This window comes from Microtus ochrogaster, linkage group LG4, assembly GCF_000317375.1.
Source record: "Microtus ochrogaster isolate Prairie Vole_2 linkage group LG4, MicOch1.0, whole genome shotgun sequence".
Lineage (NCBI taxonomy): Eukaryota > Metazoa > Chordata > Mammalia > Rodentia > Cricetidae > Microtus > Microtus ochrogaster.
In genome coordinates, this window is record NC_022030.1 from 49,737,215 (window position 1) to 49,752,611 (window position 15,397).

Below are 15,397 nucleotides of genomic sequence, written 5' to 3' on the forward strand. Positions count from 1 at the left end.
AGAGAGAGAGAGAGAGAGAGAGAGAGAGAGAGAGAGAACTTCTTGTTTCATGTGAAATTACTTAAATTCTTGTGACTTATTTTAATTTTTAAGCTTCTTAAATTATATATAGGTAGGTGTGTGTGTGTGTGTGTGTGTGTGTGTGTGGTGTATGCTATGGTGAATGAGTGGAAGGCAGAAAATAACTTGCTGAGATTGATTTTCTTCTTCCACCATGTCAGTCTTGGGGTTCAAACGTGGGTTCTCAGGCTTGTGACAAGCATCTTTACCCACCAAGCCATCTCTCCAGCTCCACGGTTTCTTTGTTTGAAAGAGGAAGATAACAGTAGTAGTAGTTCCATCAGAGCATTGTTAGAGAGAAGGAATTAGTAAATGTGGTTCGAGGCTCTGATGAGCTGGGAGCACAGAGTCAGGGCTAACTGAGTGAGTGCTGTCTTCATGACTTTGATTCCAACCATGATTGATTTGAAGACACAACCTTAACAACCTGTAAATACTTCTCTGTGGAAAATGGTTCTGGGAAAGGCATGCTCTAATTCCAAACCAGTGTCACACTGAAGTGCATAGGAAGGGCAGGTGCAGGCTCTTCCCTACAGGGCCATTCTGCTTTCCATCAGCCAGAGAACTCCAGTGTGAACCACTCAAAGAGCAGAGGGGACTTTGCAAGTCATGGCTGCTTTCAGGATACATACTTGAAAACGACTGAAATTCAGAACTCCAGGCACTCAGAGGTTTTGATAATTTGATAGTTCCTTTCCATTATACAAGCCTTAACTGTTAAACAGAGATGGCAGTCTGGCAGGGGGCAGACAGTCTTTCTACATCTGGTTTCTCTGAACTGAAAGAATCAAAGGAAAAAAAATGTGATGATTTTTTGCTCTGTTATTTTTGGAATGATATTTTCAAATAAACATTTGGGAGCTCAAAATGATTTTTCCCAGCTTGAGGTTATATTTAATTCTTTCATTTATTTCCTTTTCATTTCTTTTCTTAATGAAGTTAATTTATTGTCTAAGAACAAGTTCTCCAGTTTAGGCAAGTACTCTAACCTCCCAGTGTTTTTATGTTACCGATTCACATAATCTATCTTTGAGCTGGGAATCTTGGAAAAGTCAGATTGCTATCTGTACTTAGAACAAAACAAGGCCATAAAAAAATACTTGTTTCCTCCATCATTCCTGCTCCAAAAGGAAAATGTTCGGTTTTAAACACTCTGCTAATATTTATCTGTAATACAAAAATACTCTTCTATATTGTGAATAAGAAACTTGACAGTGGAGTTATCCCAGACTTGAGTATTTCTGAAAAGACATGGTCTTTTGAGCAGGAGCAGTCAACTCTAAGTATTTAAGAAGGACAAGGTAAGTACATAGTATCATCTCATTAGTTTGGGATGCCATTCTTGAAAGAAATTGTATTTTGTGGTATTTTTAACCAAGTAGACTTTTCAGTAAGGAGAAGGCAATTGACTAAACGCTGACATCTAGCATGGAGGAGAGAAAACATTAGACTTGAAAGAAACAGAAATTAGGGGATACTTAAGACATTGCTGAAGGCTGGTGATCGTTTGCATCTGTGGACTTGTATCTATGTGTGCTGGGGAGATAGCGATGGGATACTGAACAACATCAGAAACTGCTCACGTATGCAAACCAGTGAGTCAGTGTACCAGTTCTGTGAGTGCTAAGGATCACCAGAAAAATGCAGGAGCGATGCACATGGCTCGAGCACGGGGGAATGAGCACCTGCGTGGTCTGTGAGCCGCTGGCGAAACCCAAGGTTTACGATGGGGCAGTGAGGTAGATCCTGACTGAATTGTCCATTTTCATACTTCATTTTTAGGTTCTGCCATCAAATATGATAAAGTTCATGTTACAGGATTGTAACATCTTCCAATGGGCCAGTATTGTTGTGCCTGAGTTTAACTGCAAATTTGAGCTTGACTTTACAAAAGGAAAAACTTGAAAATATGTATGTACCCAGGTTTATCTAATTAATACTTAAAGTGTGTCATCCAACATGCGTGTGTGTGCATGCTCGCTTGTGTGTGTGTGTATGTGTGCATGTGTGTGTGTGTTTCTGGGTGAGCTTAGTCTGTCCCGCGCGTTTAAACCAGCTGAGTTAAAACAGTGCTATCTTCACACTTTCTAAAAGACACTAGCCTCTTCCCCAGCTTTAAAATTTCCCCTCAGGTTACAGGAAGAGGAAAAGGCATTTGAGTGGGCTGTCGACATCTGGTAATTTGTAGGGTCTTGAAGCAATTCCATTAGCCTCACAGCAGCATAATTGACTGCAGGCAGCGGTCCCTCACTGCATAGCTATGCATCCCACAGTCAAATGTGCAGGGGCGGGGGAGCTTCTGGCAGCTTTTATGGAGGATGAAGTGTCTCAGCTGTACTTGTTTCAGCGCCATGCTCCTGATGCCCCCAAAGACGAGATTTCTGTCTTGGAGGCGAAGGATGTGGACCATCTAATGAGGCAGAGCTACTGTTCTTTAAGGATGCAGAATGCAATGTGATTCTTGGGATGAAATAAACCAAAAGGAGCTTCTGGGTTTATCTGATTTTACTCTACCTTCTTGGGAAAAAGCCTGCTCTACTGCATGTCACAGACTAGGAAAGAGACAATATGCATATGCTTGCAGAGTCCATGGGCACAGGCTCAGGCAGTAGTCACTGGAGATAAGTATTTATCAACGGCATCACTGCTAGGCTTGGCAGTGAACAATAAACAAAAGCAATGTCTGCTCATGGCAAGTAGGAGAATGACCTTTCCATGCTCTGTTTGTGGAATTACAAACTGGAGCTAAAAGGTTAGAGACTACCCAAATGGATAACCACACACTTATAGACTCCCAGAGACTCCATGTAAAAAAAAAATTAATGTAGAGCCATTATCATCCCAACGACTGAGGACACACAAGCAGGGGTACCTATTGGAATATCATTTATAGCTAATGATGCATTGGCAACAGTGTGAATGTCCATCCCTAGGAAGTAAGCAACTGAATAGTTTGGGACTGGTAAGGTGACTTGGCTAGTAAAATGATTGCCACAGAAGCATGAAAGGCAGAGCCCAGAACACTGACACCCACCTGGAAGCTAGATACATTGTCAGGTAACTCTCACTCAAGAGCGGGGGAAGCAGAGGCGATCCTTGGAGTTTACTGGACAGCCATGTGAGCCAAATTAGTGGGCTCTGGGCACAATGGAGACTCTGTTTGGAAAACTAAGATGGAGTGCAGTTGAGAGCAACACTGGACATCACCCTTTGTCCTCCACATGCATGTACACAATAGAGGACTGAGTGCATATTTATCGCTAAAATAAGGTTGGAATTATGGCAAGTCTCTGTGGTCACTCCTTACTGTGACTCTACCTTCTTCTGTGCTTTGGGAACACTCCCGGTTGCTGCTCTCATTCTAGTTAGTGCTTTACATAGGGTGGAGGAGGGGTCGTTGGTAGTATATATTAGATGTTTGGAGAATGGGCAAGTAGTGAACTCTGTCATAGTTTTCAGACACCGCAGCATCTCTGGGGAGAAAAAGAAACCCCGGGAAACCTGAAGACCCCTGCAGGAAGTACACAGACTCAAAACTATTTCCTAGTAATAAGGACAGCTTTTACTTATTGTATTTGCTCTTATGCTTTCAAAACATTAGGTGGGGGTTTCCAGAAGATCCGAGAAGTGGGATATTGTCATGAATTGAGTGCAGAATCAGATAAGAGAGTCCAGCTGCGCTCTTGTAAGCCAAGCCTTAAGGAGATTTATGGAAATATAAAGCAGTACCATGCTGTTCTTCTCAGAAAAGTGTTTTGCATTTGGAAAATACAGGGTTTGAAACAAAAGTCTGGTGCTTACATTAATTCTATTTGTTTCTGTTTTTTTTTAAAATTTTATTTATTTATTAAGGATTTCTGCCTCCTCCCCGCCACCACCTCCTATTTCCCTCCCCCTCCCCCGATCAAGTCCCCCTCCCTCATCTTCTCGAAGAGCAATCAGGGTTCCCTGACCTGTGAGAAGTCCAAGGACCGCCCACCTCCATTCTATTTGTTTCTGCTGTTTAAAATTATTTAGCAAATACTTTTAAATATTCTTTTAATATATGGCTATAAGCCATGTAAACAAAAGTTTTTTGGAATCTCAATATTAAAAGTATTCATTTATTTTTATGTTGTGTATATGAATGTGTGCTTGTGTGAGCTTATGTGCACATGCCTGCAGGTATCCTGGCAGAGCCAGAAGAGGGCACCAGATCTACTGAACAGGAGGTACAGGTACGGTGGTACACATGACATGGATGGTAGGGCCTTGCAACATCCAGTGAGCATTATTAACAGCTGAGCCATCTCTCTAGTCCCCCAGTGAATATTCTTTGAGGATTCTCAATAGTTGTTTTTAAGTGTGTAGTAGCAGTCCTGAGCCAGTGGGGTCTGAGGAACTACTGGTCTACATGATGCTGAAGTGTAGACTCACTTTGCCAGACTAATCCAGCATTCTTGGCCTAAAAGTCCATGAGTTAAACCAAATTAAAGCATCATGTTAAGGTAAAACTTACACTGACAGATGGAGTTTTCTATCTGAAAGAGCAGCTTGAAAGGAGAATTTTTATCCAGCAGTTATTTAGTAACCGCTTTTTAATTAATGAGTTAATTTTGCGACGAGGATTGTCTTGAACTCACAGATCTCTAGCTGTCTGCTTTTGCCTCCCAAGTGCTGAGTTAAAGACTTGTGCTAGCATTAGGACATCAATAAAAATTTTTTTAAATATGCATAGCTTAATTCAAATATTATAATAAATAACAGAATAAAACACATCATAAACTGATATTTGATTCATTCATCAGGTCTTTGATTCTTGGAAATTTCCAAGGAAATCAAATCCTGGGATATTTGGGTTTGGCAAAGAGCCTAACTGTATTCACACATTAGTGGTGATGGTAGTCCATTTACTATATGATCTATTTACTTGGTCATGTCATTCTGACATCAGTATGGATTAAGTAACAAACATCTCCACTTCTCAGTGGCTGAAGCTTTTATAGTTCCCTTTGTATTGTCTGTTCACTCTTTGGAAATAGTCGGAGGCACTCCTCTGTGTATTTCTGTACACCACAATCCCAACATGCACCATCAAGGTTTCACACACGGGAATTGGAATTTCAGTCAATAGCAATTCCTACAGATATTTTCTGGAAGGGACAGAAACCTTTTAACCAGTTCTATGGTCTTACTGTCACTGGGGACCCATTCAGTCCTCACTTAGGCTCTTAGTCCTTCACCTTACATTCAGGGAAGCCACAGGAAATACACAGAGCACAGCGCAGAAGACAGAGTTTACTATAAAGTGGTGTTCCATGGTGGAGCAAGAGTGGATGATGGCCAGAGTGACCACTGTGGGGGAAATGTTCTCGGGATAAAAGTGGCAATGGCCAGAGGAGAGCCTGGTGCAAGTTCACATTTTTAGGTAGGCTTTGTACTGCCTCTTAAAAGTCACAAGAAGCATTTTTCTGAGGGCAGTTTCTTGTCTCGTTGATTGACAGGTCCATCTGGTGTAACTCTTATGGGAAGAGACCGTTGTATGTCTTTGTTCTTCACCAGAAGGCCTCCTGCTAGATGGGGAAAACTTGGAGGTCATGTTCTTATCCAAGGCCAGAGATACAACTGTGATCCCATTCCTTGGATTAGTATCCAAAGCACAGCCTTTTCAGCTATGGCTTTTCTGAGTGCTGAATGTGAAAGAAGAGGCAATTCTCAACAACCTTCAAATCTGCTAACATCTATGGAGATAGCAGGCATAGCCGAACTCCTGAAGCCAGTGGTGCAGAGGCTGTGAGGGGCCTGATGAAATGTAGTTAAGGAGAAGTAGAAGTGAATGAAGTTAACACAGAAATCTAGAATTGCTTTTTTTTCTATAATTTCTTTTTTTAATTTATTTATTTATTAAAGATTTCTGTCTCTTCCCCGCCACCGCCTCCCATTTCCCTCCCTCTCCCCCATTTACGTCCCCCCCCCTCAGCCCGAAAAGCAATTTTGACAAGAGCTGCTTAAGGAAAATAAATTGTAGTAAATGTCTAAGTCGAGATCAGTGAATTTATCCAGCTGAATCAAATTCAAGAAGGATATTTCTCCAGCTGAATTAAACATCTTCCAGCTGAACCAAACGTCCCGTGGTATTGGTTTCCCCTCATCCTTAACCTTCAAGCTTCATTCCTTGGCTCTTCTTTCTGATGTAATAGCAGATGGATATGCTAATTTAATTCAGACTATTTACTTTTGTCGTAAGTGTAACTTTTTCTGACAATGTTAAGTTCACTAATTCTCAATTCTATGGATTGAATTTATGGGAGGAAAGAAGTGCCTTACACCACCAATGAGGACTATAGGACTGCAATGCACATGTGAGTGAGAATGCATGCATGCACATCCCTGCATGTGTGTGAATTATTTCCAGGGGTATACAAATTTAAATAAATAACGGCATAGACTTCTTAATTTTAGAATGTCTAATCATGATTAATGCCCAAGAACCCTAATATAATTTTATGCTCTATGTTGGAAGAAGTTTCAGAGTTCATGAAATGGATTTATTTCTTCGCTGGATAAGTTGATAGACCAAGCACTATGGCTGCCATTGCCTGGACGTGAGCAAAAACATACATGAAAATTGGTAAGAGTAGACATTTGATTCTGTGATGCAAAGGAAAACAATTTTTGGGCATTCCCATGAGAAGAAAACTGTCAATTTTAAGTGAATTGATACAGGTTGGCAGGAAAGAAGTGGCTCCCAGTTCTAGGTCTGAGTGCATATCATAATACTTTGGTCCATAGTCTTAGAGCATTTGGACAAAGATTCCAAGTTACATTGGTTGTTACATTTTCATTCTTAGGAAAAACAAAATTGAAACCCCATCTGAAGAGGATATGAAATATAAATAATAGGTGAAAAATAATCAATTTACAGAATCTACAAAGTCAGTCAGTTCAATGCCTCATGTGGTGCTTGGGTTCACTTTGCAGTATTCAGAAGCAATGGTATTCTTAAAATTCACCAGGGTGAGTCTGCTTCTTCCTGCATGGCTTAGTCCTGGAAAACTGACTAGGAAGAGGAAGGAAGCTAAAATTACCCTGATATCCAAACCACAGAAAGACATTGCTAAGAAAGAGAATTACAGACCAATCACACTAATGAACATTGATGCAAAATACTCAAAAAAATTACTGGAAAATCAAACCCAAGAACAAATCAGAAAAATCATCCACCATGACCAAGTAGGCTTCATCCCAGAGATGCTGAGATAGTTCAACATATGAAAATCTGTAAATGTAATCAACCATATAAGCAAACTGAAAAAAAAAATCATCTCGTTAGGAGCTGAAAAAAGCCCTCGACAAAATACAATGCCCCTACATTTTAAAGATCTTGGAGAGAGCAGGGATACAGGAGCATATCTAAACATAACAAAGGCAATATACAGTAAGCCAACAGCCAACATCAAACTAAGTGGAGAGAAACTCAAAGTGATTCCACTGAAATCAGGCACAAGACAGGTTGTTCACTCTCCTCATATCTATTCAATATAGTACTTAAGGATCTAGTTAAAGCAATAAGACAATAATGGGAGATCAAAGGGAAACAAATTGGCAAAGAAGTAGTCAAACTCTCACTATTTGTCTGTGATATGATAGTTTACGTAAGTGACCCCAAGAATTCTATCAAGGAACTGTTAATCAGCTTCATAATCCAACTCATAACTCATAACCACTTTCATTATTGTATCCGTATACAAGATTAACTAAAAAAAAATCAGTAGCCCTCCATTATAAAGATGATAAATGGGCTGAGAATATAATTAGAAAAACATTCCCCTTTACAATAGCCACAAATAACATAAAATATCCTAGAGTAACTCTAAGTAAACAAGTAGAATATCTGTAAGACCAAAACTGTAAATCTTTGAAGACAGAAATTGAAGAAGACACTAGAAAATAAAAAGATTTCCTATGATCTTGAGTAGTTAGAATTAATGTGATAAAAATGGCAATCTTACCAAGAACAATCTACAGATTCAATACATTTCCCATCAACATCCCAGCAAAATACTTCTTAGACCGTGAAAAAAATTAATACTCAACTTCATATGGAAAAGCAACAAACCCAAGACCACCAAATCAGTACTGTACAATAAAGGAACTTTTGGAGCATCATAATCTCTGACTTCAAACTCTACTACAGAGCTACAGTACTAAAAACAGCTTGGTATTGGCATAAAAACAGACAGGAGGACCAATAGAACTGAATCGAAGACCCAGATATCAATCCACACACTTATGAACACCTGATTTTTGACAAAGAAGCAGAAAGCATAAAATGGAAAAAAAGAAAACATATTCAACAAATGGTGCTGGCGTAACTGGATATCAACATTGGGAAGAATGGAAATGGATCCATATCTATCACCATGCACAAAACTCAAGTCCAAGTGGATCAAAGACATCAACCTAAAACCAGCTACACTAATCCTCATAGAAGAGAAAGTGGGAAGTACATTTGAATGCATTGGCACAGACTGAGAGCAAAAATTAATAAATGGGTCCTCCTGAATCTGAGAAGCTTTTGTAAAGCAAAGGACATAGTCAACAAGACAAAACAACAGCCTAAATGATGGAAAGAAATCTTCACCAACCCCATATCATGTTGAATTAGAAGTGGCGGAGCTGCGTCCCCAGCATCCGGCCGCCTGTTTAAAATTAAGCTCTCTCAGGTTTTTAAGTGGATTTTTGTCCATCACGTCTGGGCGCCACTCTGTTGAATGAGGAGCGGCGGAGCTGCGTCCCTAGCATCCAGCCACCTGCACTGCTAGCTTTATACCCAAAATAATTACATGGAAACTGTATTCTTTTAAACACTGCCTGGCCCCATTAGTTCCAGCCTCTTATTGGCTAGCTCTTACATATTAATCTAACCCATTTCTATTAATCTTTGTAGCCCACGAGCTGGCTTACCAGGAAAGATCTTAACCTGCGTCTGTCTGGAGTGGGACAATCATGGCAACTCCCTAATTCCGCTTCTTTCTCCCAGCATTCTGTTCTGTTTACTCCGCCTATCTATGTTTTAACCTATGAGAGCCAAGCAGTTTCTTTATTAATAAGAAATCACTCCCACATCAATATCAGACAGAGGGTTGATCTCCAAAATGTACAAGGAACTCAAGAAACTCGTAATCAAAAGAAGAAATAATCCAATTTTAAAAATGTGGTACATACATAAACAGAGAACTCTCAACAAACAAATCTAAAGTGTCTGCAAGATATTTAAGGAAATGCTCAGCATCATTAGCCATCAGAGAAATGAAAATTAAAACAACTCTGAAATTCCATCCTACACCTGTAAGAATGGCTAAGATCAGAAACACTGATGACAACTTTTGCTGGAGAGGAGGTGGGGTATAAAGAACACTCTTCCATTGCTGGTGGGAGTGCAAACTGGTACAGCTGCTTTAGAAATTATTATGGTAATTTCTCAGAAAATTGGGAAACAACCTACTTCAAGATCCAGCAATACCACTTTTGGCTATATACTCAAAGGATGCTCAATAATACCCCAAGGACATGTGCTCAAATATGTTTATAGCAGTATTATTTGAGATAGCCAGAACCTGAAAACAACCTAAATGACCTTCAACTGAAGAATGGATAAAGAAAATGTGGTATAATTTACACAATGTAATACTACACAGCGGAAAAATATAGACATTTTAAAATTTTTCAGGCAATTGGATCTAGAAAACATCATGTTGAGTGAGGTAACACAGACCCAGAAAAACAAATGTCATATGTACTCACTCATAAGTGACTTTTAGACATAGAACAACAACAACAAAGAGCATCTTACAATTCACAACCCCAGAGAACCTAGAAAACAAAGAGGACCCTTAGAGAGACATACATGGATCTAATCTACATGGAAAATATAAAAAAAAACAAGATCTTCTGGAGTGTGAGGATAATGGGAGAGAATTAAAGCAGAGGGGGGAGGAAGGGAGGGAAGTGGAGAAAAATATACAGCTCAATAAAAACAATAAATAAATAAATCACGTGAATGCAAATGCATTTTTATCTGACTCGTATTGCTAGCTAGTGTTTTATTGAGAATTCCTGACAGTTCTCTCAGTAGATCATTCATAGTACCGATATGCTTATCAGTTTTTACATTTTTAGTGCCCCACAGTTTCTGATCACTCAGTGAAGCTCAGTGCATGGTGAATAATTACTCTAAACAGAATGATATAAAAAGGTTCTTCTACAAGATTCGATAAACAGGATCTTTTACCCAATATCCTTTCTTATTCTTTAGCATAATGAAATCACAGCTTGAATTTTATCTGAAGAATCTGTGTTCAAGAGAGCCGTCATTTTTAACTATATAGCAAAAGGTCATCCTGGTATAGAACTGATGAACTCCGGAGTTATGTCTATGACATGATGGGCTAGTTAATATTTTTTTTGTCCACTCAGTGCAAACTGAAGTCATCTTTGAAGAAGAAACATCAATTCAGCTTGGCCTGTGGGAAAATTTTAGTTGGGTTATTTTCTTGACTGTCTGATTGATGTGGGATTGCCCAGTCCACTGTGGGTGGTGCCACTGCTGAGACGGTGGTTCTAGGATAATCAAGAAATCAGGCTGATCAAGCAATAGACAGCAAGCCAATAAGTAGCATTCATCCATGGCTTATGCTTCAGTCTCTGCCTCCAGGTTCCTGCCTTGAGTTCCTACCCTGACTTCCCTTCATGATGGACTATAAATTATAAGGTGAAATAAACCTTTTCATCTCCATGTTGCTTTTAGTCATGGTGTTTTATCATAAAAATAGAAAGTAGACTAAGATAATATGTTCAGTTAACCAATCAATAAAAAGTCCTGGCAAGTTCCAAATGATAGGTGACGCATTTGTAATTTAGTTTATGAATGTTTTATCTAACCCCACTTGCCTCCTGCTCAATGGTGCCCTTTGCTTTCCCTGAAGCACTGAACTAATTCAATAGTCCATTTAAGAAACATATTATGAAAGAAGAATGCTTGGAAATGTGATCACTGGCCTCTTATTCCATAACCAGATGTTTCCCTTCACCAAAAGTAAGAGTTGGATCACATTGACCATTTTCTCAGCAAAACAAAAAGAGGTGTGAAGGATACACCTGGGGAAAGAATGCTTATTTTGTTCTTACATGTAATGACAGTTCTGGGATTCTCACTTCATTTCTTCTTGGTTTTATTACTTGTAACATTCCTACTTTTCAAATTCAGTTTCTATTAGGAATGACCGACTCCATAGCCCATAATCCAAGGTTTAGGTTATACTTAGTTCTGACCTAATGCTTCAGTGCCATCCAGTACAATCTATGTTTGATGGAGTCCTGTGCTTGTTTGTTCTGAACTCATCAACTTCTCAGCAGAAACAAACTGAGCAGACTGCAGTTTGAGACTACTTCTTTATGGAAGACCCATTGAGACGAGCTAACTCCACCTTCTCTTGATACATATAATGACCATGCTGAAGTTCAGCATTGTTGCATAGCTGGTGCCTCTCCATTAGAGAGATCACAGTCCTCCTGACCCCAGCATTTTTGTATGTGTATCTCTGTGTGCTTGTTCAAGAATTGAGAGAGCAGCATCCATAAGTTGGTGAGGCCACAAGGACCCTCTTGAAAGCATGCAGTTTTGCTCCTGTGAGAAATGTGTATTTATTACAGCCAACTGGGAGCTTTGAATAGCATTGTATAAGCATCATGACGTGTTGACACAATTGACCATGAAATTGATCCTTAATGTGCACTCAGCCCTGTGCTCAGCAGGGGAGCTAATTTATCAGTGATTCCTTCACTTAGCACATTTATCTAGCAACTGATTAATGGAAGGCATTACTATTCCATGTATATGAATGAAGAGGAAGCAGCCTTCCTCTTCTGGAGCTTATACTCCACACAGAGATAAGACACAGTAAGAAATTAACAATAATAAGCAAGTGTACTCTAGTGTATATTGTAAGGATAATGGTAAGGAGAAACCTAAAGAAATGTAAAATGGATGTAGAAAACAATCAAGTGTTGGCATACAAAAAGTTTCCACAAAAAGCTCAAAATGGAGTACAATAAAATTTTATTTTTCAGGGGATAAACTCACAGAAAGAGTAGTGACCTATGGTCCTCTGCATGTGCTGGGAACTGGAACCAAATCCAGCAGTCAAGAGGTCTGAGCATGATTTTCATCAGCATTTATAGTACATGAGACCATGCCCAAAGTGGGCTGGTATCTTAAAGGTTATTGGCTGAAGGAGTTTCCCCAGTACCTTTCCCTTTTGTCTAAATAAGAGAGTCCTAAGCCTAATAGAAAACTATACAGAATAAGAAAAAAACTCAAATATTGTCCAGGGAAAAGAAGAGGCAAAAACATACATAAAAATTAGATTTGGAACCAGCATGAACCCCACCAAACAAGAAATTATACACTAAATGTTTCAATAGTTATCCTATCCTAAGGAGTTTAAGTCTTAAATTAAAATGGCTTGGCTAAGTCATGAGAAGAAAGTAACTATGACCAACTAGCCTTCAACCCATCAAATACCTGAGAAGGGAACTAATATTACTTGAGTATACAGGAAGCATCATCAAGCAACTTCCAAAATGTGCAAGAAATGACAGAGACAACTGGTTACCTGGGCAATCACTGAAAGTCTCATTTGCAATGTTGGGGTAACAAACTTTGGCTAAGGCCTGAGGTAACTGTCAGACCATTTCTAGAAGCAGGACAATTTGAAACATCATCTTATTCTGTCTTGGCAAGATTTGGCAGTCTTTTTGCATGTATCCCACTTGTTGAGTCTGGATACCGTGCATTTCGTCAGTGGTTGAGACGGGGCAGTTCTTTGCCCAAAAGCCAGCTTTGGCGAGAGAAAATGAGTTCCAAGTGGAGTGTCTTCAGTGCCCAACATTTTCTCAGGAATGGGTGCTTCCATGAGCAATTGTTTCTCATGTCAACAGAATCCTAAGTTATTTAAATGCCATATTCTACAGTCCTTTGAAGTATTTGAACTTTACCTATCTACACAGAATACAATCTCTATGAATCTAAAGAATATGATTAATCTAAGTATGACAGACATGGATGACAATTGACCTATAATTCATTTTTTTCTTTTTCTTTATTTTTTTTATCTTTGTTGAGCTCTACATTTTTCTCTGCTCCCCTCCCTGCCTCTCAGGAGATCTTGTCTTTTTCTATTCCCCGTGTAGATTAGATCTATAATTCTTAAAGCCTACATAGCTTAAAGACTAAGGGTTCATATTTTAAAAATTTAAAAAATCTTTAAACAAAAGTGAATCCAAGGAGTACAATGACCTCAAAATGTAAACAATATATAAGTATCTTGATCAGAGGTAGGAATGTATAGTGTAATATGATAAATATATCCTAAAATTTGCATCAATATACAAAATAACTTAAGTAAAGGTAGAAACATGCATGCATACAATATGACAAAATAACATTTCATAGGTGCACAAATATTATAAACAGAAATAGGTGCATATTTAATATAACAAATACAATCTGAATCAATATACAAGAATCTATACCAATGTAAATTGTCTATAAATAATATCTCATAAACAGTCTCAGTATTACTATCATTATTAGTGTGAATAAGCTTACACTAAACTATCTATTATCCCATCCTATCCATTCCCCTTGTTTTTTAAGAGAGATCTTGACTGTGACCATTAACCATTTATATCCAACTCTTTTAAAATGAAAAGAAACATTTATAAACAATCATTTGAGAATTTGGGTGAAGTTTTCTGCAAACTGCTTCCTGCTGTTTATTAGGTGAAGTACTTTTAGGGGTTCATGGAAATATTTCAGGGTTTCTTGTTCCATCAACCTACATTAGCTTGAAAGGAATCCCTAGGTTTTCATGTTCTATGTGTAGAAACAAAAGCAGAACCCCTTTTCCAAAGCAACATATATTTAGAGTCAAATTTTGAAGTCAAGATATCTTTATGTTGACAATCGAATGTTTCTTTACATTTAGCTCATTAATAATCAAAAAATTTAAAGAAAACATATTCTCTGTGTATATTCCATCTTTATATGTCTTATTTTTCTGTACTCTTTTAATCGATGTCTGTCTGTACTCTTTTATATTACTTTTCCTGTCTCTTTAAAGGCTTTTAAAATTTTCTTTTTATTATTTTTGGCTTTTATTGCGTTTATTGCGTTATAAAGTTTTATCTGCTCACCTTCCTTCCTCTCCCCTTTCCCTCTACCCTCCACAATGGTGCCCATGCTCCCAATTTACTCAGGCAATCTTGTCTTATTCTCCTTCCAAATAGTTTAGATTCATATATGTCTCTCTTAGAGTCTTCATTGTTGTCTAGGTTCTCTGGCAGATTTTTTTTTGTTTTATGTTTAAAGTCACTTATGAGTGAGTACATATGAAATTTGTCTTTCTGGGTCTGGGTTACCTCAATCAATATGATGTTTTCTAGATTCATCCATTTGCTCACATATCTCAAGATGTCATTTTTTCTGCCATGTAGTGTGTAAATGTACCACATTTTCCTTATCCATTCCTCAGTTGAGAAGCATTTAGGTTGTTTCCAGATTCCGGCTATGACAACAATGTTGCTTTGAACATAGTTTAACACACTCCCTTATACCTACCCCTGTGAAAGTCACTGCCTCAGGCCTGCTCTGTCAGAGGTCACTGGCTCTGGCCTGCTTTGTTTTATTTTTTTAAAACTATTTCTTTTTATGTCTATCCTCTTTTTCTTCTTTCTTCCAAAGCCTGTGTACATTTATTAAACACACTGTGACTCATTTAGAGGTCTTTATGTCTAAATCTGTCTTTATTGAATATCTGTAATCATTTCTGACCAGGAGTGCCTCTTAAGATGCTAAGTGGCATGGCTAGGACTAAGGCTGATAAGCCTTTTGGTTCCACCAAGTCCAACACAGCAGAAGTATGTGCACCACCAGCTCTGTGAGCCATGCTCACTGCTCCAGCTCCAAGGATGCAGCGGGTCTATGTTGCCATTAAGCAACTTGTAGTACTCAATTCACGAATCCCATTTAAATGCTCCATAGTAAGATCTTGTGAAAGACCCAGATCCATTCTGTGATGCCACCATGAACCAGGAAGCTGACTTGTAAAGAAGCTGCGCCATTGAGCGCAGCCATCAAACAGAGCCTATTTGAAAAATGCAGCTTTTAAAAAGCTGCATTTGGCTCCTATTTTTGTGGGTCTAGAAACCCTCTATTTTATTTTATTTTTTTTGTTTTTTTGTTTTTATTTTATTTTTTTTATTGTTTTTTTTGATGAATTTTTTTTATTAAGAA